Below are 27,373 nucleotides of genomic sequence, written 5' to 3'. Positions count from 1 at the left end.
TACCTTAATTCCGGGGCCATCCTTCATCTTCCTTGTGATGGCTTGTTGTGTCCCAGGAGTGGCCACTGCTCACGGTGGCGCTGCTGGGACTAAGAGCTGCTGGCCCGCTGATTGGCCGGCTGCTCCATTAGGCGGGACTTCCTGCCTCAAGGAGGTGGAAGTCCCGCCCAAGACCAGTTAAGGGCCTGGGGAGCACAAAATCCTGGTCTATCTCCCCAGGCCCAGCAGAGGGGGGCTCACCGCCTTTACGGCCATCATCAGCAAGCATAGTGAAAGCAACATGTACATATATAGTGTTACAGCCAAGGTGAGGAGGGGGTCACAGTCGACCCCTGCCCAACGAAAAATTCCGGCCTTTGTGACAGTCGATGTATGTTCTTACAACTGAAGAGTTCAAAGGGCAAAAGGAAGACACAGATAAAACCAGTTTCAGTGAGTGAACAGCAGAAGCAGTTCCTTGCAGGGCATCCTGCCAATGTGCAGTATACAGCTGTTCTGCCCTTAATTCAATATTCATGGTGAACACTAACGTAGACACTGAGAGCAAAAAACATAAAATGCAAGACTCTGAATTAAATGAATGATTTGAGGGAAGGAGGTTAAAAATTCACACTATTTCTCACCAATAGAGGGTTTCTGAAAACATGCAGAAACATTATGTATTGCATCCTTGAGGCACTGCAGCATGCTGTGAGGTGAAGGAGGGTTACCCTGGTTGGCACAAGTGCCACTCGCCAGACAGGAATCAGCTGAAATGCCTGCCTGACAAGGGATTGCTGTCTGCAACCCCAAGAGCACCTGCTTGCACATGTGAAAGAAGAGGGCAGACCTGAGGAATGGTGTCAAGATAATGCTCCTATAGAAAGTCTATGTCCCAACTGTGCATGCCGCTGTGTGTATCCTCAGAATCTGTTGGGGACAGGTGTAGCTGGAGGTTTACCTCAGGGCTAATGCCATCCTGCTTTTTCCCCAATGTCATGGTGCCACATGTGGAGATGGAACAGGCCTGATGTAAAGGTCCCCCAGAAATCCTGACAGGTCTACCCGGCAAAGAACCAACAGAAATGACACCAGCAGGATTCCACACTGCCACCTTATTCCCATTCCAGTTTGTTGCTTCAGAGTTCCAATGCCCCATATTACTGTATATTGTGCAGACAACCATCCTTTTATGCTAATGATCATGTCCAGTTTAGCTGGTAAAAGTCATGTCTTGTTGTACTTCCAGCAGCACAGATGTCAAACTGTAATTTCTGGGTTTATATGTTCATGTTCTGGCATGGAACTTGGCCTATAGCCTTCTGAGGCTATCGTGTTATCAAATGTACCAACAAGACAAGCAGTCTATTAGTCAGATCTGATTGCAATAGGCCTAAAGGACACCCGGGGCTGAATTTAGTGAGCTCGCCCCAGGTCCCGGCAGCAGTCCCGGAAATAGTTCCCATTTCTCACGTGGGCAGCCGCCCCACTGCAGTCACGCGGCGGGCAGCCATTAAGCATAATGGATGTACGGGGCCCGCCCAATCATATAGTGGGGGCAGGATTCAAGATTCCGAATACAGCGTCAGATGACTCCCAAGCAGGTGCTGATGCCACATCTAAAGGCCTGCCAGCACTGCTCGCATTGCCGCTACCTGCTCAAAACTGTGACCCGTTTTGCAGTGACTAAGGACCACCGCACCCCACCTCCCCCCACCCGACGACAGACCCCGCAGGATAGCAGAGGTGAGACACAGGGTGGCTTCACTGTTTAGTGATGCCTGATTCTCCCCCAGGCAGCAAAGGAAAGGACCTCTTCCCCAACGATGGCAAGAAGAGGTCCTCCCGCCTGACCAAGCAAGCCTGGATGGAGATTGCTGAGGAGGTCAGCAGCTGTGGGGTCACTCCCCAGACCTCCTTTGTTCTACCAAGGTGAGTGCTCCTCACCTCTCTCCTTTTCAGAAATTGCAAGTGGCTACGCAGGAGGAAGCAGGCCATCGGGAAGGAGGCACCACAAAGACACTGGCAGAGGGGGTTAGGCATCATCTCATCCTGACAGATGCATGGCTGCCCAGCCCCAGGCCACCTTCTTTCACAACTCACTCCCATTAACTCCCCTGAGAGGACAGCATCATAAGTTAAATGTGAAAGCCCAGTAGAGGACAAGGGGCTGACACTAGCAGAACTCTCACGTTGATCTCTCTGAAGTATGACTATCTCCATCTTTCCACTTGCAGGACAAGAGGGCCCACAACAGGAGGGAGACAGCTCGAACTGATGGAGGCATTCCGGATCTTTGGCCTCTCACCACAGCCAAGGAAGAGACATTAGAAATAGCAGGGACACAGGGCAGCCGTGCCATAATCAGATGGAGAGAGTGGAGTCCCTGTGCTAGAGAGGGAGGATTGGCTTCCATTGACATATAGTTCACTTCTGGAGATCCACATCATGTATGGTTGGCATGATGAGATCTACACAGCCTAACCCACACATGTTTGTGTTCTGTCATGCAGGTCGGCGTCCACAGGAGATTCTGGCAGAAGGGGGACAGCCATCAACCTCTAAAGAGGAACCGTAGTCAGAGGATGCAGTCAGACTCTCCTGCACCTTCCACCAGCGCAAATACTCTAACCTCAGGGGGTTTTCCTTTGGCTGTAGAATCAGGGTCACAAGCAGGTGAGAGCACAACACACACCTGAGCAGCTGGCTGAGGCTGAGACAACCGAGGCCTCTGACAGTCAAAGGATTGTGGGTGTCCAGGCCCAAGCTGAGCCCCAGGCTGGTGACGAGCCTCTAGTTTCGACAGCATAGGGCATGCTGGAGTTGCAGAGATAGGTAAGGTAACATCTGGCAGAGATGCCAGAGGCAATGCACAGCCATGAGCGGGCGATGGAGGAGTCCATCTACATTATGAGTGCTGCCATGTCTCAGGCATGTGAGCGCATGGTTTCGTTTATCGAGAGGTTGATGACCCTCATGGAAAGCCAGATCCCAGAAAAATGCACAAATCAGCACCTTGGCTGTGAGCTCAACGTAGCAGTGGCAAGGCATGAAAAGGACAAAGCGCCTGGAGTCTTTTCCGCCTCCTCGTCCTTCTCTGGTGAGCAGAGAGGTTCAAGTGAGCCTTGAAAGGGAGGTGGAGAAGCTGAACTTCATAGCTGGGAGCTCTCCTCAGGGCACTCTAAGTGTGGACACCAGCTCCTCAGCCCCTCTGCCAGTGAGCCCAGCTCCAGTAGCTGCAATGCCTAAGGGGTGTTCTGCACCTGTGCAGGAAACACTCAGACAGCCGGGGCCCTCCAGGCCTAAGGCAGCCAGAGGACGGCCGCTGAATTATAAGCCAAGGGGCAGCCTTATCAGCAGTCTGCCTCCAGCCCAGCTGCTAGCAATGGGTTCACACCTTGTAGAAGCACTCAAAAACTTCTAAAGAAGAGTATGTCGACACACTTGGGTGTTCACAGGTGTTTGATATCTGACATGTGATGCTTCATATAAAGTTATTTCGTTCAAGTCGTTAACATTCATTGTGCAAAAGTGATTATTCTATCATATCTTAATTATGAACTGCTGAAGTCACCCTTCCCCCTCAGTGGATGCCAATCTAAGCACAGCCCTCATTTGAATATAATCTCCCATGGGCACCAGCATGTGTTTAAACTGGGCGCTAGGCACAGAACATAAATGGAAAGGTGACGACAGTCTACATGCATTGAGGTGAGTCTTTATTGTTTTTACTCTGAGAGGCCATCAGGGTGGCTGGAAGCATGGGTAAGCATGAGACTGTCTCTTGCCTCCTTGGCCCATCACTCAATCTGCCTGGCCTCTGGTGCAAGGGCTTCAACCTCCAGTGCTGCCTGCTCATCACTGGAGGAGTGTCGCTCAGGCATCTCATCGTCGTGCAAGGCCTCCCCCCTCTGCAGTGCAAGATCGTGCAGAGCACAGCAGACCACCATGATGCATGAGAATCTCGCTGGGGCGTACTGCAGGGCTCCACTGGATCGATCAAGGCAGAAAAATCTAATCTTCAGTAGCCCAATAATCTGCTTGATGGTCTCTCAGGTGGAGCCGTGGCAGGTGTTGTATCTCTCCTCCACTGCATTGCGAGGATACCTCACAGGTGTGAGTAGCCATGTCTTCAATGGGTAACCCTTATCCCCAAGGATCCATCACTGAAGGAGAGAGAGGGGCCTGAAAAGCTGTGCCACCTGGGACTGTCGAAGTATGTAGGCGTTGTGGCTGCTTCCCGGGAAATGGGCACACATTTGCAGGAAACACTTCCGGTGGTCACAGACCAGTTGAACATTGATGGAATGAAAGCCCTTTCTATTGTTGAAGACGACTGGCTGGTCTGTTGGAGCCTTGATGGCCACATGCGTGCAATCTATCACACCTTGCACCTGTGGGAATCCAGCGATGGCTCCGAATCTGTCAGGGTCAGTCTGGTAGCACAAAATAGTCACCAGACCTCTTGAACAGGGCATTGGTCACCTCCTTGATGCAGCAGTGGACTGCTGCCTGGGAAACCCACATATGTCCCAGGCGGATACTTGGAATGATCCAGATGCATAAAGGTTTAATGCCACTGTGATCTTCAGGGCCACTGGCAGAGGGTGACCCCCAAATCTCATAGGTTGCAACTTGTCCTGCAGCAGGTGCATAAACCAGTGATGGCCTCCCTGGAGATCTATAGTCTTTGCTGACAATACTGCTGAGACATTTGGAGGTAGCTGATTTGAGTCCAGTACACACTCTGGCGCGGGTGGCCCCTTCTTGGCATGGCCGGCTGCTTTTGCTCTCGTCATGGAGCTTCACGGGCAGGCGCAGCTGCCTCCTGGCCCTCCCTCTGTCGAAGGCGCCACATCACAGAATTGTTACAGTGCAGAAGGAGACCATTCGGCCCATCGTGTCTGCACTGGCTCTCCATGAGGGTCCAAAAAGACAGGGTGTATAAGACCCATTCCCAGTGATCAGTGGGCCTCCAGAGCACAGTCAATGCAGAGACGACCCTGCCTTGCCAGTTGTGCCTTTGCCACTACTCCCAGCCGACTTCCTGATGGCCCTCAGTGCCCACCCTTGCTGATGGCCGACCCTCTCATCCAACAATATGGGCAATCAAACATCTCACTCAAAAGTATGGTCACCCGATACAGCCACCCAAACCCAGGCCCCCCACCTTGCAGAGCCCCTGAGACTCCTGCCCTCTTTGCAGAGTTCCCAGTCTCCAACCCCACCCTTGCTGAAACATCAAGATCCAGACCCACCCCACCTCTCTGCAGAGTGCACAGCATTGGAGTCCAAAAATGGCTTCTGCTCCCTCCTCTTCCTTTGTCTAATGCTGGCCATGGCCCTCTACCTGTCGCGGCACTGAAGCCTCACCTCAGTGCCGCCAGCTTTTAACGGTCGTGAACCCGAAGGTGCATGAGGCCAGCCCACCGTCCACTTAATCACAAGCCCCCCCCCATGGAGCTGCGATGAATTAGATGCAAATCCATTAAAATTAACTGCTCAGCAATTTCAAATACATTCCTGTCCCCTTGGTGCTTTCCCGCCACTGACTAAATCTGGAACTGACATCACGACGCTCGATTTCTGGGTGGACGCTTCCGACACGATTCTCCGTCCCCCCGCACCAGCATTCCCGCTTCAAACGGCTGCACAAAATTCTGCCTCAGGTGTGCAACAATTCTTCTTTCTTTTGGGCCTCCTTATCTCGAGAGACAATGGATACGCGCCTGGAGGTGGTCAGTGGTTTGTGAAGCAGCGCCTGGAGTGGCTATAAAGGCCAATTCTGGAGTGACAGGCTCTTCCACAGGTGCTGCAGAGAAATTTGTTTGTTGGGGCTGTTGCACAGTTGGCTCTCCCCTTGCGCCTCTGTCTTTTTTCCTGCCAACTACTAAGTCTCTTCGACTCGCCACAATTTAGCCCTGTCTTTATGGCTGCCCGCCAGCTCTGGCGAATGCTGGCAACTGACTCCCACGACTTGTGATCAATGTCACACGATTTCATGTCGCGTTTGCAGACGTCTTTATAACGGAGACATGGACGGCCGGTGGGTCTGATACCAGTGGCGAGCTCGCTGTACAATGTGTCTTTGGGGATCCTGCCATCTTCCATGCGGATCACATGGCCAAGCCATCTCAAGCGCCGCTGACTCAGTAGTGTGTATAAGCTGGGGATGTTGGCCGCTTCAAGGACTTCTGTGTTGGAGATATAGTCCTGCCACCTGATGCCAAGTATTCTCCGAAGGCAGCGAAGATGGAATGAATTGAGACGTCGCTCTTGGCTGGCATACGTTGTCCAGGCCTCGCTGCCGTAGAGCAAGGTACTGAGGACACAGGCCTGATACACTCGGACTTTTGTGTTCCGTGTCAGTGCGCCATTTTCCCACACTCTCTTGGCCAGTCTGAACATAGCAGTGGAAGCCTTACCCATGCGCTTGTTGATTTCTGCATCTAGAGACAGGTTACTGGTGATAGTTGAGCCTAGGTAGGTGAACTCTTGAACCACTTCCAGAGCGTGGTCGCCAATATTGATGGATGGAGCATTTCTGACATCCTGCCCCATGATGTTCGTTTTCTTGAGGCTGATGGTTAGGCCAAATTCATTGCAGGCAGACGCAAACCTGTCGATGAGACTCTGCAGGCATTCTTCAGTGTGAGATGTTAAAGCAGCATCGTCAGCAAAGAGGAGTTCTCTGATGAGGACTTTCCGTACTTTGGACTTCGCTCTTAGATGGGCAAGGTTGAACAACCTGCCCCCTGATCTTGTGTGGAGGAAAATTCCTTCTTCAGAGGATTTGAACGCATGTGAAAGCAGCAGGGAGAAGAAAATCCCAAAAAGTGTGGGTGCGAGAACACAGCCCTGTTTCACACCACTCAGGATAGGAAAGGGCTCTGATGAGGAGCCACCATGTTGAATTGTGCCTTTCATATTGTCATGGAATGAGGTGATGATACTTAGTAGCTTTGGTGGACATCCGATCTTTTCTAGTAGTCTGAAGAGACCACGTCTGCTGACGAGGTCAAAGGCTTTGGTGAGATCAATGAAAGCAATGTAGAGGGGCATCTGTTGTTCACGGCATTTCTCCTGTATCTGACGAAGGGAGAACAGCATGTCAATAGTCGATCTCTCTGCACGAAAGCCACACTGTGCCTCAGGGTAGACGCGCTCGGCCAGCTTCTGGAGCCTGTTCAGAGCGACTCGAGCAAAGACTTTCCCCACTATGCTGAGCAGGGAGATTCCACGGTAGTTGTTGCAGTCACCGCGGTCACCTTTGTTTTTATAGAGGGTGATGATGTTGGCATCGCGCATGTCCTGGGGTACTGCTCCCTCGTCCCAGCACAGGCATAGCAGTTCATGTAGTGCTGAGAGTATAGCAGGCTTGGCACTCTTGATTATTTCAGGGGTAATGCTGTCCTTCCCAGGGGCTTTTCCGCTGGCTAGGGAATCAATGGCATCACTGAGTTCCGATTTGGTTGGCTGTATGTCCAGCTCATCCATGACTGGTAGAGGCTGGGCTGCATTGAGGGCAGTCTCAGTGACAGCATTCTCCCTGGAGTACAGTTCTAGGTAGTGCTCAACCCAGCGGTCCATCTGTTTGCGTTGGTCAGTGATTATGTCCCCCGATTTAGATTTGAGGGGGGTGATCTTCTTGATGGTTGGCCCAAGAGCTCTCTTCATGCCATCATACATTCCTCTGATGTTTCCGGTGTCTGAGGCCAGCTGAATATGGCTGCATAGGTGTTGCCAGTAGTCGTTTGCGCAACGCCTAGCTGTTCTTTGTGCAGTACTTCTGGCTGCTTTAAGTGCTGCGGATGTTAAATCGCTGGGGGCTTTCTTGTAGTTCAAAAGTGCAATGCGCTTAGCGGCTATGACAGGTTCCAGCTCTTCATTATGAGATTGAAACCAGTCTGCATTTCTCTTCGCACTTTTGCCATAGGTGGTCAAAGCTGACTCATAGATGGCGTCTCTGATGTGGGCCCACTTGGTCTCAGCATCCCCTGTGGGAGTGTTTTGAAGGGCTGTTACAAGTGAATTTAGAAATTTTTGTAACAGCTGTGGGTGAGAAATTCTGCTCGTGTTGATGCGCGGGTGGCCCTTCTGCTTGGAATGATGCAACTTCTTTGGTCTGAGTCTAACCTTGCTGCACACCAGGGAGTGGTCGGTGTCGCAGTCCGCACTGTGGAAGCTGCGTGTGATTTGAACACTGTTTAAGGCGGCTCGCCTTGTGACAATGAGGTCTAGCTGGTGCCAACGACGTGATCTTGGGTGCCTCCATGAAACCTGGTGACAGGGTTTAGTGTGAAAGAACGAGTTGGTGATGCAGAGGTTATGATAGGTACACAACTCAAGCAGTCTCTGCCCGTTCTCATTCATCCTTCCAACGCCATAGCGCCCAAGGCAACAATACCAATTGATTAAAGTTGTATCTCAATTGTTGATTTAGTCAGATGTAAAATTCCACAAAGATAGTTCTACTGTCTACTATTCATTTAAATATAAATATCTGACAGAAAGAAAATGCAATCAGAAAAGAGAGGTAATCTCAGATCTAACAACTATGCAACCCCTTCATATCAGCAAAGTACATCGACAGTGATTTTCAATAGAAATAGTAATCTGGCCCTGGTAAAGCGGTGACTACGTTTACATTAACATGGTACTGATACCAGTGTTATGATTAGCTTGAAATGTAAATTGCATTTTTACGTCACATCTAACTTGTTTAATTTGGTTTCATCTTCTTTGTTGAACTGTTTGTATTAAATAGAGTGTACGCTTAAAAATAAATAAAGCAGCTGTTTGTTCTGTGAGTGAGTTAAATGGAGAGCACCCTGAAGTAAGTAAACGCTGCTATATCCAAATACTGACTGCTGTTCTGTTGAATCATGCTAAGGCTGGAAAATAACCCACTTTCTAATGTGTTTGCGCATTTTAGTAGCTTCTGTGGGCTGTTCCGAGATGAAATAAGTATTAGGGAGAATTTACATGAAGAACTTTTTATATATAGAGGGAAATTAATGACATTGCTCAGGAACACAATTTTTGTCGCTATAAAAGCAAATGCAGTTTTAGTGAAAGTGAATGACAGGAAGAAGCAGTGTTAAAAGGCAAACAACAAATGTAATGACAGAACAAAAGCAAAATACTGCGGATGCTGGAAATCTGAAATAAAAAAAGAAAATGCTCCTCAGCAGGTCTGACAGCATCTGTGGAGAGAGAAACAGTTATCGTTTCAGGTCGATGACCTGGCAGGTTGCCTTGTGGACATTTTGAGTACTGTGTCCAAACTCTTCCTGGAATCTGATGGTGTATAATTCTCAGTGTATCAATGAACATCCAAATATAGAATCAAGGAGGCTTTCCGCCAACTAATTTCCACATACTTTTCCGAATTGAATATTCCTCTCCGACAACAACAAATGATTTACACTAAAACTACAGTATCCACATGCACCTGGAGCAAAGGTTGTCAGGACAGGCTGCACAGCAAGGGAAATGGTCACCTTTATTGAAATAAACTGGCCCAAGCCTTTGAAATCTCTCTGTGATCTCTCTCTCTCTCTCGGTCTGTAGTAGTTTCTCAATCCTGGCTGCAGTCAGTCAGTCTGAAGCAGGCCCAGTCCATTAGATGGTAAACTGAAATAAGTAGGGACCAGGAGTGGGAACAGACTGTCCTTTTCATACATGCAGCAAGTTAGGGTTAAATGTCTGATCTTAATGCTGGAACCAGCATGATTTTTTTTTAAAGGGAAATTGTTGTTTTTCAAAGATTCAAAAGGTATTGCTTTATAAATTCCAAGATACTAGACATTTCTGATCTCAAAGATATCAAACACATTAAAATGCTTAAAGATCTCCCATTCAACCACATTAAAGCATGTTGCTGACAAGTTTAGCTCTGTTGTATTGTTCAGAATGGAGATACTTGACATTCACAAATAATCTTAAACTATTTTCAAATATAATCATCACCACCCACAACTGTACCAATTACATTCGGGAATAAATTATTTTAAGGCAAGTTTATGCAGAGCTGTGAATTATTACTTCATTTTAAAACAGTAAATTGTAAATTTGAGTTTCTGATACTGTCAGTGCAATTTAATTTTTAACCTGGACACTTCTACGTGGTAAAAGAATCATTGGCCTTTTTTTCCTTTTAGCACACATCATGCTTTCTGACCTGCTGAGTATTTCCAGATTTTCATATCTGCAGGATTTTACTCTGTGTTTTCGTGTGGTGTTGTATTTTGTTTTAAATGGTTCAATAGGCAGAAGTGATTAATTGGGTGCTTCATTGTACAAAGTGTCACTCCATCTGTGTCAATGTTTCATAGAAAAATCTAATTGATGAGTTTTATTTTATTTTGTTACAATGAAAACAAAATAAATATATACAGTGACGAAGTAAGGAAGAATATAGAAAAAAATAAAAACAAATGATTGAAAATGCTGAGTTTTCTTAATTAAAAACATTTCTGGTGAGGTATTGCTAAGGAGAAGAATGACACAAATGCCCACTCCCTCTGTTTCTTCCTTAAAGGACCTTTGAGATTTACATGAATAACTTTTGTGTAATTCTATATCGTTCTCACATCAGAACTTGGAAACCCATCTGAACCATTAGGTTCCTTTTGCTGTTCACCCACAGCCTCACGCTTTGCATTTCAGTTCAATACACTCTAAATACACTGGGATTGATTTTCACTGTTGGACAGGAGACTGGTGGAGTGTGCCAATAGCACATCCATCCCAGGCGTATAGAAGCCGCAATCATTTTGAGGCCTGGGCCTCATTTAAATGGAACTGTCAAAGATGTAAGTGCCAAACAGGCACCCAGATGCATCTCATGAGTTTCAGGCTAGCCGAATATCAGTTGGCATGAAGGCTGCTGGATTAGCAGCAAGTAAGTAGGAGTGGGGGCAGAGGGCTGAGGACTGTTGTTGTAATCTCAGAGGTGGGGAGAATCCTGGATGGCACCACTCCAGATTTTTTTTGGGAGGTGCAGAAGAGCTATGTTGGGTATGTGAAGAAGATATGGGGTTTGAAATTCAGGACAACAAAATGGGACATTGTGGTTTGGAAAGACTCAGCCTAAGAAAGTGACTGGGGTTGGGGCTAAATTCATTGGCAAGGATGCAGAGGTTATGTTGGAAGATGACGTGACGGCTTTGGTTATTTCAATGCACAATGAATTGGAATCCTGTTCAACAACCTGAATGGAATTAACTTGAGGAACACGTTTATTTGTCACTGGCCAGAAGCACCTATCAATTATAATAAAAACAAGAAATGCTGGAATCACTCAGCAGGTCTGGCAGCATCTGTGGAAAGAGAAGCAGAGTTAACGTTTCGGGTCAGTGACCCTTCTTCGGAACTGACAAATATTAGAAAAGTCACAGATTATAAGCAAGTGAGGTGGGGGTGGGGCAAGAGATAACAAAGGAGAAGGTGTAGATTGGACCAGGCCACATAGCTGACCAAAATGTCACGGAGCAAAGGCAAACAATATGTTAATGGTGTGTTGAAAGACAAAGCATTAGTACAGATTAGGTGTAAATACACTGAATATTGAACAGCAGCAAGTGCAAACCTGAAAAAAAACAGTGGGTAAGCAAACTGAACAAACTAAGATGAAATGAAATAAATGCAAAAAAAAATTGTAAAAAATGTAAAAAAGAATGTAGAAAAAAGGAAGAAAAAATAACTAAAAATGAAAGTAAAATGGGGAGCTGTCATGCTCTGAAATTATTGAACTCAATGTTCAGTCCGGCAGGCTGTAGTGTGCCTAATCGGTAGATGAGATGCTGTTCCTCGAGCTTGCGTTGATGTTCACTGGAACATTGCAGCAATCCCAGGACAGAGATGTGAGCATGAGAGCAGGGGGGAGTGTTGAAATGGCAAGCAACCGGAAGCTCAGGGTGCACCTACCAATTGTTTTGTTGCCCACTTGCCTGAAACCTTTTGGTGGTAATCTTACAATCAGTAGTCTCCCTTTTAATAACAATAACTCTGCTGGGGCATAAATGTATGAGGTGTGTTAAAATCTATCATGGGTTCTCTATTTCTCCCGAGTTTTCTTTCTGTAACTGTGTTTTTCTTGGCAATATATGGTAAATTTTTCGACATAGCCCTTCCAGTGGCCCCCAGGAAGGGAAAATTGAACACTTGAGAACAGAGGTCAACACAGCTAATTCATGGCCCTTCCAATTGTCTTGTTATTAATTTAAATGACCAAATAAAAACAGAAGGACTCTGAACTGGGCGGTGTACCCAATGCACTTACTTTTCTGATCCGCCCTCCTATTGACTATAGTTCCTCAAATGAAGTACTGACTCATAACTTTTAGCCCAATACTTCAGCTGAAGTGTTTTCTCAGGCTTCCAGGGTCTCCCCCTATTTTCAACTGGTCAAAATTTGCTCTTTCTATTGACTACTGCCCAATTACTCCTTGCTACTCAATTTCTTTACTCTGCCTTGCTTAAGTTATTGCCTTACTGAGGGTTAATTGATAGTGCAACTGTAATCTCTCAGGCAGTCTTTCATTGCATAGACCCACCAGAATATGCTCACAAATTATTGCATTATGTATGGTACCATGACCACAGTGTTCAGTCAGATGCAGCAAGGACACGGTAGGCTCTCAGTGCTCCCTCCCCCCTTCCCGATGCCGGGTCCATCGTTCAGGCACTGAGTTCCTTTTAATGAGGGCCCCCCCCCTCCCCACCACCACCATCCCGGAACTGGCAAGTAACCCCCACAGTTTCTCTTGCTGTGCTTCCCGTGTGGCAACAGGCCTGCCCGCCACTGGGCTAATTGCAGTAGCAGCAGGATGTGGCCCTTATTTGGGCATTAATTGTCCCCAAAAGAGCCTCAATTGGTCGTGGGGCGCAAAGACAGTTCACAGGCCTTCCTGCCCTGGTCTCCCCACCTCCAAACCCACCACAGGTGAGAGCATAAAATTCCCTTCCTCAGAATTCTTTACTTCCTGTGTTCATTGGTTCATTTTCGCTCTTTTGAATATTGAATTCTTTTAAAAAACATTATATTTGTTCATTGGATGTGAGTGTCACTTGCAAGGCCAGCATTTATTACCTATCTCTAATTGCCTTTGAGAAGGTGATGGTGAGCTGCCTTCTTGAACTTCTGCCGTCCTTGGGGTGTAAGTACACCCACAGTGCTGTTGGGAAGGGAGTTCCAGGATTTTGACCCAGCGACAGTGAAGGAATTGTCCAAATTTTTCCAAATAAGCGTGGTGTGTGACCTCAAAGGGATCTTGCAGGTGGTGGTGTTCCCATGTGGCTGCTGCCCTTGTTCTTCTCGGTGTTGGTTTGGAAGGTGCTGTCGAAGGAGCCTTGGTGAGTTGCTGCAGTGCATCTTGTAGATGGTACACACTGCTGCTACTGTATACCAGTCATGCAGGGAGTGAACGTTTAAGGTGGTTGATGGGGTGCCAATCAAGCGGGCTGCCTTGTCCTGCATGGTGTCGAGCTCCTTGAGTCTTGTTGGAGCTGCACTCATCTAGGCCTTGTAATTGTGGGACAGCCTCCAGGAGGTCAGTTACTTGGCACAGAATTCCCAGCCTCTGACCTGCTCTTGTTGCCGCAGTATTTATTTGGCTGCTCCAGTTCAGTTTCTGGTCAATGGTAACCCTCAGGACATTGATGGTGGGAGTTTCAGCAATGGTAATGCTACTGAATGTCAAGGGGAGATTGTTAGATCCTCTCTTGTTGGAGATGGTCATTTCCTGGCACTTGTGTGGTGCGAATGTTACTTGCCACTCATCAGCCCATGCCTGAATGTTGTCCAGGTCTTGCTGGATGAGGGCAAGGACTGATTTAGTATCTGAGGATTTGAAAATGGTACTGAACACTGTGCAATTATCAGCGGACATCCCCACTTCTGACCTTATGTTGAAGGGAAGGTCATTGATGAAGGAGATGAAGAGGATTGGGCCTAGGACTCCTGTCATGATGTCCTCTGGGGCTGGGATGATTGGCCTCCAACAACTACAATCATCTTTTGCTATGCTAGGTATGACTCGACCAGTGGAGAGTTTTCCCCCGATTCCCATTGACCTCAATTTCGCTTGGGCTCTTTGATGCCGCACAGTCAAATGCTGTGTTTGATAATAAAATGAGAGTTGACTACAGCCAATGTTGTAAGCTTGCACTATGAACTTTAAGTACTCTTTTTTCTGTTCTATTTCGATTTCTTAGTAAACTGGCAGCTGATAGTGTGAGGACTGTGACTCAATCCGAACTAAGTCCTTCATCTGTTACATATATATATTATTCATGGAACAGCACGAATTATGGCTACACCTCATAATTATAAGTTGACAGTGAGCTGTGTGTTATGCAAAGGTAATTGACCGTACTCAATTATCAATTAAAGGACTAATCGACAATGTGTATTTAAGATGACATTTAAGGGCAGAAAATTCATCTTGACATGGAGGCCTAGTGGTATTTTGCTGGGGCACCCTGCAACTGCCTGCTGTTTCCTGTGCAGCCCACATGGCAATTCAGCAGGAAAAGGGTGCCTGTGAGTGTACCCCTGTGTGCACTGTGGAAGGCATTTGGATATTTCTTGTATTTTTGTTATGCTGCGAGGCATTTGTTACTATCTCCTGTATTTCTGTTCATAAATAAAATGTAACCAGTTGTGTTTTGGACTAGCGGACTGGGTGGTGACGACGTGGAGGCAAAGGACATCAGAATGAAGGGAGAAGATTTCTGACCGAAGATATTATTGCTGGGGTTCATATTGGACTTCTAAAAAATAAAAGACATTGTAAGTGAACTAGGATATCCACACATGCACACACAGACAGGCGAATCAGGAAATACCACTGAAGTGATAGCCTGGGCTGTTAGAACATCAAACAGCCTGTCTGCAACCACACTCAGGGACAATGGCCTTTTGAAATATGTGTGAATGATTTCCTTCTTGCCTTATCAAGATGCAGATAGCACATCCCTGGGTGGTATGCACCTAAGACCCCTCCCCAACTACCCCTGCTGAAAGTTGGATATGACCACATGCAGGTGGTCTTGCATAGCCAGAGTAGGATAGGTAAAGCACTGAAACCCAATCGGATGACCCAATTCAAAACATTACCTTATATGTCAAGGGACCAGGGTCACAAAGGGGTATAAAACCAAAGCTCACAAGGACATTGTTGCTGCAGCTGGGAAGTGTGACTTGGTCAGTCACAGGAAGTAATGCAGAAGAATTTGATCAGTGGATCTGACCATCCGGGAACGGGTTTCCGGACACGGGTCTACTAAGCAACTGGTGAGTTAATAAAGATGTTCCACATGAAGTGGGAATTTTATCCAAAGCCTGTTTCATGCAATTGATCCTCAGTACGAGGTCAGGACTTTAGAGGGAAGTGAGACCCCCTTTTTAAGAGTCTTACAACCGGAAGGTTGTGAATTGCGCAATCCTGACATCACATGACCCAACCGGCTGATGTGATGCCAGGATACCAAATTTGCATCATCACTCCCCAAAGATCTGCTGCAAGGTGGACCCTGAACCGGGACTATTTAAAGGATCATTCAACAATTTGCAGGTGAGGAACTTTTGACTTTCTTTAACTTAGACTGAGTTTGAGGAAGCACTGTGCTGGGTTTTCAGAGTTGCTTTTTGACCATTGGTGGTTACAGTTAGGGAGGGAAGATGGCAACCTGACCCAGGTATGGGGGCAGTTGTGGCAGTATCTCTTGATCTGCAACGTGACCAGGACATGGAGCAGAGGATGTAGAGAGGGGAAACTTTGTGAGGAGAGAGGAGGCGGAGGGGTCTCCACAGAAGTCCCTACCCACCAAGGATTTTCAGACAGCAGTCATCCTACCTTCCCCGACAAGGATTTAGTCACCGTTCCACCTCCTGCAAACTGACCTGGAGCCTCACACCAGGGTCAGGACGGCCCTGCCACTGGCTATCAAGGTCACCTTCTCCCTCAACATTTACACCTCTGGGTCCTTCCAGGCGGGAACAAAATATATCCCAGTATACCATCCATCGCAGCATCCGTGAGGGGACATCATCATCTACCCACTCAGGAGGGACAAACAGGAGGGCTTCACCAGGAGCGGGATTCCTGATGCTGCAGGGCACCATCGACTGCACGCACATATCTCTGTGGCCCCCCCAAGTCAATGGGGAGTGGGACGGAAACCACAAGGGCTTCCATTCGATAAATGTGCAGTTGGTGTTCGACCCCACACCAAGATCTTCACCTCGGTGAACATCCGCAATCCTGTTAGCAGCCACGATGCATTTATCCTGTGTCAGTCGGCTCTATCCCCAGTCTTCAGTTCTCCTAGAAAAGCCAGAGGCTGGCTGCTCGGGGACAAGGGCTACCCACACTGAACGTGGCTGATGATCCTCTTCCACCATTCCACCACGCGAGCACAATGGGCCTTCAACGAGAGCCACAGAGCCACTCAGAATATCATGGAATAGGCAGTTGGTCTCCTGAAAGAGTTCTGCTGCCTTGACCACTTGGAGGGAGCTGTATGGTACAGTCCATAGAGGGTTTCCGAGTTTGTGGTGGTCTCATGCATCCTCCACAACCTCATCATTATGAAGATGTAGCTATTTCCAGGGAAGGGCCACTTCAGAACAAAGAACAAAGAACAAAGAACAGTACAGCACAGGAACAGGCCATTCGGCCCTCCAAGCCTGCGCCGATCTTGATGCCTGCCTAAACTAAAACCTTCTGCACTTCCGGGGTCCGTATCCCTCTATTCCCATCCTATTCATGTATTTGTCAAGATGCCTCTTAAACATCTCTATGGTACCTGCTTCCACCACCTCCCCCGGCAACAAGTTCCAGGCACTCACTACCCTCTGTGTAAAGAACTTGCCTCGCACATCCCCTCTAAACTTTGCCCCTCTCACCTTAAACCTATGTCCCCTAGTAACTGACTCTTCCACCCTGGGAAAAAGCTTCTGACTATCCACTCTGTCCATGCCGCTTATAACTTTGTAAACCTCTATCATGTCACCCCTCCACCTCCGTCGTTCCAGTGAAAACAATCAAAGTTGATCCAACCTCTCCTCATAGCTAATGCCCTCCAGACCAGGCAACATCCTGGTAAACCTCTTCTGTACCCTCTCCAAAGCCTCCATGTCCTTCTGGTAGTGTTGCGACCAGAATTGCACGCAATATTCTAAGTGTGGCCTAACTAAAGTTCTGTACAGCTGCAGCATGACTTGCCTATTTTTATACTCTATGCCCTGACCGATGAAGGCAAGCATGCCGTATGCCTTCTTGACTACCTTATCCACCTGCGTTGCCACTTTCATTGACCTGTGGACCTGTACGCCCAGATCTCTCTGCCTGTCAATACTCCTAAGGGTTCTGCCATTTACTGTATACATCCCACCTGCATTAGACCTTCCAAAATGCATTACCTCACATTTGTCCGAATTAAACTCCATCTGCTATTTCTCCGCCCAAGTCTCCAACCGATCTATATCCTGCTGTATCCTCTGACAATCCTCATCACTGTCCACAACTCCACCAACCTTTGTGTCGTCCGCAAACTTACTAATCAGACCAGCTACATTTTCCTCCAAATCATTTATATATACTACAAACAGCAAAGGTCCCAGCATTGATCCCTGCGAACACCACTAGTCACATCCCTCCATTCAGAAAAGCACCCTTCCACTGCTACCCTCTGTCTTCTATGACTGAGCCAGTTCTGTATCCATCTTGCCAGCTCACCTCTGATCCCATGTGACTTCACCTTTTGTATCAGTCTGCCATGAGGGACCTTGTCAAAGGCTTTACTGAAGTCCATATAGATAACATCCACTGCCCTTCCTTCATCAATCATCTTCCTCACTTTCTCAAAAAACTCAATCAAATTAGTGAGACACGACCTCCCCTTCACAAAACCATGCTGCCTCTCGCTAATAAGTCCATTTGTTTCCAAATGGGAGCAAATCCTATCCCGAAGAATAATAATAATAATAATTTCCCCACCACTGATGTAAGGCTCACCGGCTTATAATTTCCTGGATTATCCTTGCTACCCTTCTTAAACAAAGGAACAACATTGGCTATTCTCCAGTCCTCTGGGACCTCACCTGTAGCCAATGAGGATGCAAAGATTTCTGTCAAGGCCCCAGCAATTTCTTCCCTTGCCTCCCTCAGTATTCTGGGGTAGATCCCATCAGGCCCTGGGGACCTATCTACCTTAATGCTTTTCAAGACACCCAACACCTCCTCCTTTTTGATAATGAGATGACTGAGACTATCTACACTCCCTTCCCTATGCTCATCATCCACCAAGTCCTTCTCCTTGCTGAATACTGATGCAAAGTATTCATTTAGTACCTCGCCCATTTCCACTGGCTCCACACATAGATTCCCTTCTCTGTCCTTGAGTGGGCCAACCCTTTCCCTAATTACCCTCTTGCTCTTTATATACGTATAAAAAGCCTTGGGATTTTCTTTAATCCTGTTTGCCAATGACTTCTCTTAACCCCTTTTAGCCCTCCTGACTCCTTGCTTAAGTTCCTTCCTACTGTCTTTATATTCCTCAAGGGATTCGTCTGTTCCTAGCTTTCCAGCCCTTACGAATACTTCCTTTTTCTTTTTGACGAGGCTCACAATATCCCGCGTTATCCAAGGTTCCCGAAACTTGCCAAACTTATCCTTCTTCCTCACAGGAACATGCTGATCCTTGATGCTAATTAACTGTCATTTGAAAGACTCCCACATGTCAGATGTTGATCTACTCTCAAACAGCCGTCCCCAATCTAAATTCTTCAGTTCCTGCCTAATATTGTTATAATTAGCCTTCCCCCAATTTAGCACCTTCACCCGAGGACTACTCTTATCCTTATCCACAAGTACCTTAAAACTTATGGAATTATGGTCACTATTCCCGAAATGCTTCCCCACTGAAACTTCGACCACCTGGCCGGGCTCATTCCCCAATACCAGGTCCAGTACGGCCCCATCCCTAGTTGGACTATCTACATACTGTTTCAAGAAGCCCTCCTGGATGCTCCTCACAAATTCTGCCTCATCCAAGCCCCTAGCACTAAGTGAGTCCCAGTCAATATAGGGGAAGTTAAAATCACCCACCACTACAACCCTGTTACCTTTACATCTTTCCAAAATCTGTCTACATATCTGCTCCTCTATCTCCCGCTGGCTGTTGGGAGGCCTGTAGTAAACCCCCAACATCGTGACTGCACCCTTCCTATTCCTGAGCTCCACCCATATTGCCTCGCTGCATGACCCCTCCGAGGTGTCCTCCCGAAGTACAGCTGTGATATTCTCCTTAACCAGTAATGCAACTCCCCCACCCCTTTTACATCCCCCTCTATCCCGCCTGAAGCTTCTAAATCCTAGAACATTTAGCTGCCAATCCTGTCCTTCCCTCAACCAAGTCTCTGTAATAGCAACAACATCATAGTTCCAAATACTAATCCAAGCTCTAAGTTCATCTGCCTTACCTGTTATACTTCTTGCATTGAAACAAATGCACTTCAGACGACCAGTCCCGCTGTTCTCCGCAACATCTCCCTGCCTGCTCTTCCTCTGGCATTATTTTCTAGTTCCCCTTCATTTATTTCACTTGCTGTCCTACTGCTCTGGTTCCCACCCCCCTGCCACACTAGTTTAAACCCTCCCGAGTGACGCTAGCAAACCTCGCAGCCAGGATATTTGTGCCCCTCCAGTTTAGATGCAACCCGTCCTTCTTGTACAGGTCCCATCTGTCCCTGAAGAGAGCCCAATGGTCCAGATATCTGAAGCCCTCCCTTCTACACCAGCTGTTCAGCCACGTGTTTAGCTGCACTATCTTCCTATTTCTAGCCTCACTGGCACGTGGCACAGGGAGTAATCCCGAGATTACAACCCTAGAGGTCCTGTTTTTTAACTATCTACCTAACTCTCTAAACTCCCCCTGCAGGACCTCATCACTCTTCCTGCCTATGTCGTTGGTACCGATGTGTACCACAACCTCTGGCTGTTCACTTTCCCCCTTCAGAATGCCCCCTGTCCATTCAGAGACATCCTTGACCCTGGCATCAGGGAGGCAACATACCTTCCTGGAGTCTCTTTCACGTCCACAGAAGCGCCTATCTGTGCCCCTGACTATAGAGTCCCCTATAACTATTGCTCTTCTGCGCTTTGTCCCTCCCTGCTGAACAACGGTGCCAGCCGTGATGCCACTGCTCTGGCTGCTGCTGTTTTCCCTTGATAGGCCATCCCCTGCAACAGTATCCAAAACGGTATACTTGTTGGAGAGGGGGATAGCCACAGGGGATTCCTGCACTGACTGCCTGCCCCTTCTCGCGGTCACCCATCTATCTGCCTGCACCTTGGATGTAACCACTTCTCTAAAACTCCTGTCTATGACACTTTCTGCCACCTGCATGCTCCTAAGTGCATCCAGTTGCCGCTCCAACCGATCCATGCGGTCTGTGAGGAGCTGCAACTGGGTACACTTCCTGCAGATGTCGTCGCCCGGAACGCTGGAAGCGTCACGGACCTCCCACATCACACAGGTGAATCACTTCACCCCTCTAACTTTCATTTCTAGCACTGATTAGTTAATTAATATAAAATAAATAAATACTTATTAAATCCTTATTAAATTCTTCTTTGACCTCCTTATCGCGAGAGACAATGGATACGCGCCTGGAGGTGGTCAGTGGTTTGTGAAACAGTGCCTGGAGTGGCTATAAAGGCCAATTCTAGAGTGACAGGCTCTTCCACAGGTGCTGCAGAAAAATTTGTTTGTCGGGGCTGTTACACAGTTGGCTCTCCCCTTGCGCCTTTGTCTAAATTTTTACTAAATTATGATGCACTTAACTATATGGTCCCTCGTGCTAGATTTCTACAATAAATACTAAATGCTAACTAAATACAGTAATCTCCTCCCTCTGGTTTAGTTACTCTACTTATTAATTAGTTAATTAGTGTTTTAATCAATTTTTATCAGTTTTATTTTCAAATTCGGTACAGATTCCCTACCAGCCAATCAGGTCACAGCTTTCCTGTCACGTCACTTTTCCAGTTTTTTTTCCCTACCCGAGGTAACTTACCGCTCTGGAACTCCGCCGTCCGAGTCAGCTCCGAGAATCCCCGAGGTAAGTTTTTTATTCTTACCGGTCTGGAACTCCGCCCTCCGAGTCTCAGGAGGAGGAGGAAGAGGAGAAACAGGAACAGGAAGAGGCAGGGAGGAGGCATCCTGGACCCCTCAAAATCGGCAAGGCTGTAAGAGAGGACATTATGAGGCTCCTCTTCCATTGAGAACAAACTTCCCCCGACCAACACTGACCCACCATTCCCTACCATCACATCCATCTCAGGTACCCCATCACAGCATTCCTTTGGCCATCATCCAACAATAAAAGCCACCAACAAAAACTTCCACATGATATCTTTATCCAACAACATATCCAGTTATACAAACAAAAATGAGCTATTTACCTTTGTGCATCCCCTGAGTGCCTATCTTGAGGGTATCCTTGCCAGGCCTCGTGCTCCTACGCAGTGCTACCCCAGTCACTGCAGCATGGCTGATGGAAAGCTGCTGACATTCACTGCAGGAGAATGCAAATGGCCTTACAGGATGCCCTTGTGCAGCCCGTCTTCACACTGCACAACCTTGGCAAGGGTGGCAGCCGTCTGGGCTTGCTGGCTGAGAACGAACAGCAAGGGCACTGGCAGAGTAACAGTGGGGGAGCACAAATACTATCACTCTGCAAGAGGTCAGCAGGATTGTGCTCCATGGTGCTAAAGTCACTCCCACAATGCAGCACCTCAGCAATACTCTTGATCTGCTGGTGGATGTGATTGTCAGATCAAGGGACGATGCATCCTAATCACCGACATGGGTTTGTTCTTCCTCTTCCTTCTGGCTGATCTGCCAATCAAAACCACCAGCTCAGATACTGGCACTGCACGTACCTTAGGTACTAGTATAGAGTTAGGATCTGCATGTGGTGAGTCACCAGGGATGAGTGGGCTGCAGCCAGGCCAGGGAAAAGGGTAGCTCATATGCCAGCTCCCCAGAGGTCAAGGTCGCAGAAGAGTTCTGCTGCTGAGGAGTCAATGAGGACATTGATAAGCTGGCATTCAGGAGAATACTGCTGATGATGCACATCAAGACACTTTGTGCATTGGTAGGCCTGCCAGACAGCCTCCTGTTACCATCAAAGAATATGGAAATGTCCGGCTCTAACGTGGCGGAGGACATCACGCAAAACTTGGAGCCCATCCTTTCCACCATGGAAGTGGTGGTTAACTCCATGGTAACATTTGCAGACCCAACCAATTATGGAGCATCTGGTGGCCAATGTCTCAACTTCCATGCAGTACAGGCAGAAGCAATACCATGTCTCAGTGCTACAGTGGTGCTCAGATGCAGGTCATTGAAGCTGTCCAGGCAGCAGTTCCTGGGTATTTAAGAGCATAAAAGCAGAAGGGCCGGGTTGGTGTGAGGGAAGGGGGGTTGGGGAGGAAAGCAGGAGGTCCATGGTCACACCTTCTGCAGCTTTCACATGGTGCCACATCTCTGGGTGAGGGTGAGCAGTGAGTTGAGAAGGGGCATAAGCCTTATTGTCATCCTCAGTGACACCTGATGCCACGAGCTCTGTTGCTGCTGGGCCCGTGATTTGAAGCACCAACTCCTCAAGGGAGCACAGGGGATGCAGTCATGCCAGCTCCCTGCCACTGGATCTTTGAGTCTCCCTGGTGTTGCTAGCCAACTTCTCCTGCAAGAGAGAGGGCAAAATATCAGTGCTTTTGTTGCACTGTGTTTTTCGATGTGCCATATTGCCATTGCTCAATAGCTGGAGATATGTGGAGACAGCGAGAGGTGGGTGTGAGGTCGGCATGATTGGAAGGTGTATGTGGATGAGGTGGAGTGTGTGAATATTAGGCACAAGTCTTGAGTGTTAGTGAGTGCTGCTGGGTGAGTGATGGATGTGTGGTGCATTGAGCAGCTTGCAAGGTTGGTGCTGTGGTGGATAAGAGACATCATTTGAGGATGCATTCACATACCTTGACTACCCGGGTGAAGTCATTAAACTTCTTGCAGCGCTCTTGCCATGTTCTCAGGGTCAGACACTGGGCATTCACCCACCACCCCCCCACCCCACCCAGCCCCCCAACAACAACAGCAACAACTTATATTTAGCTCCCTGCCCCCCTGGCCTGGTCTCCCTCCTGGACTCCACCTGGGCAACTAATGCCTCCAAGACAGCGTCAGAAAATCTGGGCTCTCTTTTGCATATTGTGCCATTTCTGTGGTTCTTCACTCACCAAAAATTTCTGGCTGCCTTTTATTTAGTGGTGCTGCTTCCCTTTAAGAGGGACAGGCTGCCTTTAAGAGCTGGAGGCTAGCTGCACCATGTGCTAGCCTCGCACGCTGTTCGGCTCCCAAAAGAGTCTGCCCAATCAGCCAGCCAGCAATGCGACAGGCATTTGACCCCACACTACAATCATGCAGATGAGAAGGCAGCACGAAATTTAGGCAAATCATGACACCCAATGTCTCATGTCCATAAACTAGGGTGGATGAATTTTTAGCCCCCAAAATCTGTCAGGAAAATAAGTCGAGCATTACATTAATGACAGTATTTTACTATCTTTCTTTCATTCCTGTGAAAGATAGCCAGTTTGTAATATTCCTCGGTTATGGATTCTTCTTGGTTGTGGGAGAATTATTATAATGGACCATCACAGAGTCATGGAACATTTCAGAACAGAATCACGCCATTTAACCCATCAAGTCTGCGTCACCTCTTTTTTTCTGTATGAGCTTCTTTATCTCATTCCATTCTCTTGTGACTTTATTATTCCTCTTTTTTTTTCAAGCAAATCTAATTCTCTTCTCTTTTGGAAAACAAAATCAGGCCCGGCCAGCATTTGTTGCCCATCCCTAATTGCCCTTAAGAAGATGATAGTGAGCCACCTTCTTGAACCATTGCAGTCCATGTGGGGTCGGTATACCCACAGTGCCTGCCTTACATACTGCTGCAGTTCAATGTTACTTGGTTGACTTTGAATGACCTTGGAACAACTAGGGATTGACAATAAAAGCAGTCAAAGTCCTGTGGGAGTGAACTTTACATGTCATGAGTGCTTAATACATTCCATTATTATAAAGTTATGGTAATGTCTGCTACAGTGGTAGACCTGTTGAGGTTATCAAGTTTCTTTTGGCACGGCAGCCACATCTAATTTGTTATTGATGTTTGTAACCACCGATGTCAGTAGTGATCACCGGCCCCACTGCCTGAGCCACTTGGGTAGTCTCATGGTGCCATACCTCCCTCCTCTAATACACTTGCTCCAGGAACATTGCAACTGGCCTACCTGGAAGCCAGTAGCACAGCAACCTGTGGACATGGTTGGAAATTTGTGCCCGATGACGTTGCAACCAGAAACAGCAATAGCCCTTTAAATAGTTGATGGCAATTCACAGAATCACAGAATTATTACAGAGCAGAAGGAGGCCATTTGGTCCATCGTGTCTGCACCGGCTCTCTGAAAGAGCAATTCACTTAGTGCCATTCCCTGCCTTCTTCCTGTAACCCTGCATATTCTTCCTTTTCATATAAGTCTAATTCCCTTTTGAATGCTTCAATTGAACCTGCCTCCACCACACTCTCAGGCAGCTCATTCCTGACCTTAATCACTCGCTGCATGAAAAAGTTTTTCCTCATGTTTTACTTCTTTTATCCATCACTGTAATCTGTGCCCTCTTGTTCTTGATCCTTTCACGAGTAGGAATAGTTTCTCTCTATCTACTCTGTCCAGACCCTTCATGATTTTGAATACCTCTATCAAATCACCTCTCAGCCTTCTCTTCTCCAAGGAAAACAGTCCCAAATTCTCCAATCTGTCATCATAACTAAAGTTCTTCATCCCTGGAACCATTCTTGTGATTCTTTTCTGCACTCTCGCTTCTTAAAGTGCAGTGCCCCAAACTGGACGCAATACTTCAGCTGAGGCCGAACTAGTGTCTTATATAAGTTCAACATAACTTCCTTGCTCTTGTACTCTATGCCCCTATTAATAAACCCCAGGATACTGTATGCTTTATTAATCGCTCTCTCAATCTGTCCTGCCACCTTCAATGACTTATGCACATGTACACCCAGGTCCCTCGGCTCCTGCACCCTCTTTAGAATTTTACCCTTTATTTCATATTGTCTCGCCTTCTTCTTCCTACCAAAATGAACCACTTCACATTTCTCTGCGTTGAACTGCATCTGCCACCTATCCGCCCATTCCATCAACTTGTCTATGTCCTTTTGCAGTCCCACACCATCCTCCTCACAGTTCACAATGCTTCCAAGTTTTGTATCCTCTGAAAACTTTGAAATTTTGCCCTGTACACCACGTCTAGGTTATTAATATATATCAGGAAAAGCAAGGGTCCCAACACTGATCCCTGGGGAACTCCACAACAAACCTTCCTCCAGCCTGAAAAACATCCATTAACCACTACTCTGTTTCCTGTCAATCAGCCAATTCCTTATCCCTGTTGCTACCATCCCTTTTATTCCATGAGCTATAACTTTGCTCACAAGTCTGTTGTGTGGCACCGTATCAAACGCCTCTTGAAAGTCCATGTACACCACATCAACTGCATTGCCCTCATCAACTCTTTCTGTTACCTCCTCAAAATTCTTCAGCAATTCAAACATGATTTTCACCTAAGAAATCCATGCTGCCTTTCTTTAATTAACCATGTGACTATTAATTTTGTCCCAAATTATTCTTTCCAGATGTTTCCCCACCACCGAAGTTAAACTGACTGGCCTGTAGTTGCTGGGCTTATCTTTACACTCTTTTTTGAACAAAGATGAAATGATTGCAATTCTCCAGTCCTCTGGCACCACCCCCAAGTCTAAGGAAGTCTGAAAAATGTTGGCCAGTGCCTCTGGGATTTCCACCCTCACTTCTCTCAGTATCCTTGGATGCATCTCATGTGGTCCTGGTCCTTCATTCACTTTAAGTACTGACAGCCTATCTCATATGTCCTCCTTATCAATTTTCAATGCCACCAACTGATGGGTAACCATCAGAAGAATTACTGACATTTGAAGTTCAACCACCCAGTGCAAATTAGACTCAGCCTGAAAAAAGAGACTAGTTCAGTGCGCTAATTGTCAGATGCAAACTAACATCGCCTGTCATGCACCTGAATGGAGGCTTCAGACAAAATTCTGGGCTCTCAGCATTCACACATACGTACTAAATATGAGCAGAAAGTTTGGCCAATTTCTCTCTCACTAATCTGAAGCACTGAGGTCAATTGTAATTTCTATTGCTCAGTCACAGATTAACTAATTTAGAGCAGACTGGGACCTTTCTTGGTTTGCACAGCTAAGCCACTCACTGGATAAACTCATTGAACTGTAAAGAAAGCATAATTGAGCTTTGTTTTTGCTTATAGAGCTGGTGATTAGTTTTCACAGTAACGTTGATATTTTCGAGTTGGTTTAGAGATTGTGTTCTCAGAGAGCATCTTTGGATTCAGGATTATGCATTGCTGAATCTGGGTCGACATTCCCCCACCCTGCCCCTACCTGTAAAAAGAATTCTCATTCCACTTTTGCCAGGATCTTTGGATCCAACCAATTAGTGTTTGCATTCTGGAGCAGAGTACAAGTGCTGTATGCTAATAGTAAAACATTGTGTTGTTTTGAAACCAGAGAATAGTAGAGAAATGATCCTCCAAAGTCTTGAGCTGCAGGAATGTGGAAATAATCCTAACATTTTCAGTTTTGCCACCGTCTGTGGTAGCAAGACACATGATGAATAAAGAAAATGTTACACGCAAGAATACCAGGTCAGAAGTACAGGAAAATGGCTTTTGAGAAACACATTTTTCATTTCACCAAGTGCAAGTTAAACTAGTGCTCTGGAGAATGGCCTCTCGTTTAAAATTCAGCCGTATTTGGTTAGAAAACCCTGTTTGTTTGTGGAGATTTACATTTTGTCAGCATGAAGGAAAAGAAATCATCCATTAAATGAAAATCTCGATGATTATGTCAGCTAACTATGTGATACCTCTATAAAAGGTCAAAATAAGCAACCAAACTGAAATCTGGCCAATACAATAAGTACAGCTCCAACAAAAATATTAAAAAATTGGTTAGAATGCCTACTTTGTGCTAATGAATTTTTTAAATAAGTGGACTCATGGCAAGTTTCCTCCTTAAACCACACGCTAAACCTTTGTCTCAAATGTAGCACAGTTAACCCTTGGTAATAGGCATGTGCTGGGTCATTTGTAGTTTCAGAATAATTCTTTAACAACTGCATTTAAAACCCATCCTGACGGAATTTTTTTTTTCCCATCTGGTACATAGTGTCTGCTTTCCTTCACT

This window comes from Heterodontus francisci, chromosome 13 (assembly GCF_036365525.1).
Source record: "Heterodontus francisci isolate sHetFra1 chromosome 13, sHetFra1.hap1, whole genome shotgun sequence".
Taxonomy (NCBI): domain Eukaryota; kingdom Metazoa; phylum Chordata; class Chondrichthyes; order Heterodontiformes; family Heterodontidae; genus Heterodontus; species Heterodontus francisci.
This window is presented reverse-complemented; position numbering follows the sequence as displayed.